The sequence below is a fragment of the Schistocerca serialis genome, unplaced genomic scaffold, assembly GCF_023864345.2.
Source record: "Schistocerca serialis cubense isolate TAMUIC-IGC-003099 unplaced genomic scaffold, iqSchSeri2.2 HiC_scaffold_1195, whole genome shotgun sequence".
In the NCBI taxonomy this organism is placed as follows: domain Eukaryota; kingdom Metazoa; phylum Arthropoda; class Insecta; order Orthoptera; family Acrididae; genus Schistocerca; species Schistocerca serialis.
The window spans coordinates 77,501-80,000 of record NW_026047398.1 but is presented as its reverse complement, the minus strand read 5'-3'; the positions used below and the strand labels follow the sequence as shown (position 1 = coordinate 80,000).

At 64.1% G+C, this 2,500-nt stretch overlaps 1 pseudogene; it reads right to left on the bottom strand.

Annotated features, from left to right (window-relative positions):
* Nucleotides 1–2,500, bottom strand: part of LOC126434853 (large subunit ribosomal RNA) — a 7,635-nt pseudogene that overhangs the window by 2,539 nt on the left and 2,596 nt on the right.

Genomic DNA, 2,500 nt, shown 5'->3' with positions numbered 1-2,500 from the left:
ATGCCGAGGCCCCCCTGGGCAACAGGAGCGTGGAAGTATCCCAGGGGGGTGTCCGCCGGAAGGCGGAACCATCTCCTGACGGCGGCCCGGATGGTAACGTCGGCCGACTTCAAAGCACCCACCCGGGTGCGGCTGAGGGCCAGCCCGTGGTACAGGCCAGGGAGAAGTACGTTGGTGAGAGCGTGGAGGCGCTGTTGCGGCTTCAGCGGAGCTCGGGAGATGACGTCAAGCTGCTCCACCAGGTGGCTACGTGGATTGAAGACACAGCGACCCGCCGTGGAAAATTGCAGCCCCAGGTACCGGAAGGTTTCACCCACACGCAGGGCAGGCATGGTGGTATTGCCTGCTGTGAAGGTGACATTGCTGTCCACCTTCACCTTCTTCTCGCGCCCTGACGCGACTAAGGCGAGGGTGAAACACTTCCGGGCGTTGATCTGCAGCCCCAGGTGGGCGAGGGCTGCGGTAGCTGCGTCGATGAGGGACTGCAAGCCCCTCGGGGTCGCTGCAAACAGCAAGACGTCATCTGCAAAGGCCGCAGCGTTGACTCTGCGACCGAGGATCCGAGCTCCGATGTGGGAGGGCAGTTGGCCTAAAACGTAGTCCACCGCAAAGTTGAACAGGAGGGGGGAGAGGGGATCGCCCTGGCGAACGCCCCGTGCTGGCTGCACAGACACGCCCACGCCGGCACCGTCCGCTATCACTGTCGTGCTGCCTTCGTAGCACCGCTCGACATACTCGACAAAGCAATCCGGCAGGCCATGCGCCTTCAGCACGGGGCGAAGGGCAGCATGATCTACCGAATCGAATGCCTTAGATACGTCGATCGATGCCACAAAGACAGAGCGGCAGGAGCGAACTGCGTCGGTGAGAGCAGTGTCCAAGATGAAGGTATTTTCCAACATCCCATCCCGAGGGATGAATGCCCGCTGACGTTCGTCCACAGCACAAGCGCGCATCAGGCGTGACGCGAGAACCTTGTGAAAGGTCCGCGCCAACACCGAGCAGACCGTAATGGGGCGAAAGTCAGCGGGGGATGTTGGTGCAGCCGTTTTCGGGAGAAGGGACGTCCGCGCGCGAAGCAGGCGTTCCGGAAGGGCGCGGGCCAGAAGGAAGAGATTCATCACTTTCACCAGGACTTCGTGCGGCAGGCGCCGCAACTCCGCTGGGGTGAGGCCGTCCGGCCCGGCTGCTGATCCCCTGGGCGGCAACGCGGCGGCGACCTCCTCATGTGTGACCGGCCCCCATATGCACTCGAGAGCGACAGGCTCTGAGTGCGGGAGGAGGCGGTCACGAATGAAGCCCGCGGTGGAGATGGGCTTCTTGGTGAAGAGGTCCGCCCAGAAGTCCAGCAGACCAGGGATGGCAGGTGGCGGCTGGAGCAGGGTGCCATCCAAGAGGCCGCGCACGCAACGCGCACGCGACCGTCGGAAGGCATCCTGCGTTCTCGCGTACTCCCAGCGGCGCCGCTTGCGCTTCTGCGTCGGCGGCGCGGCAGGCGGCCGCTTCGATGGTTGGCGCGGCCGCTGTGTCCTGGTGATCGATCTCTCCCCTCTGGACCCGACCGACGCAAGGGCATCCGGGAGCATGCCCAGGATGACATCGGGCGGCGTGCCCCGCCCCAGACCGATGACACGATCCAGGGCAGAGAAACGCTGGGCGGAAGCGGGTAGCCCCGCCAGATGCTCCCAGATGGCGGCGTCAGTCGGCCCCTCCGGCGGCGGCCCGGTGGTGTCGGCCGCGAAGTCATCGGCTGCGTCGACGGGCGGCGCAGCGGCCTCGCCCGCGTCAGGCAGCGGGCTCGCCGCTCCCCGGCGGGACGCCGGCTCTTCCCCCCGACCGATCTCAAGCGCCTCCATGAATTGGCGGACAAGCTGCTTGTGGGCAGCTTGCCGCCGTCGGCACTTGATTGCCTCAAGCGTTCGGTCGGGGAACATCCTGATGAGCTCTTGATTTACAAAGAAGAACCGGGCGTCCCTCTCGAGGAACAGTTCGGCCTCTGCCCTGGCGAGCGACAGGACTTCTTCCTCCGTCCACCTCGCGCGATGCCTCTCCGTGACGATCTCCGCGTTGGCGGCCGCAAGATGTTGGCGGCGGCGATGGACCCCGAGACCGTTCTTGGTTGTAAAGCTGCGGTGGCACTCACTACAGGTATACATAGCTGCAAAAGTTACAAGATTTTCGGCACGGCCGGTTGGCCGGCTAGGTGCTGGGGGAGTTGGGGTGGCACCTTCAGCGGAAGGGCCACCACTTATTCTCTGAATTTCTTCACGTTGACATTCAGAGCACTGGGCAGAAATCACATTGCGTCAACACCCGCTAGGGCCATCGCAATGCTTTGTTTTAATTAGACAGTCGGATTCCCCCAGTCCGTGCCAGTTCTGAGTTGATCGTTGAATGGCGGCCGAAGAGAATCCGCGCACCCGCGCGCCCCCGGAGGAGCACGCTAAGGCGGACGCGGCCTCGCAGCAAGGAAGATCCGTGGGAGGCCAAGGCACGGGAC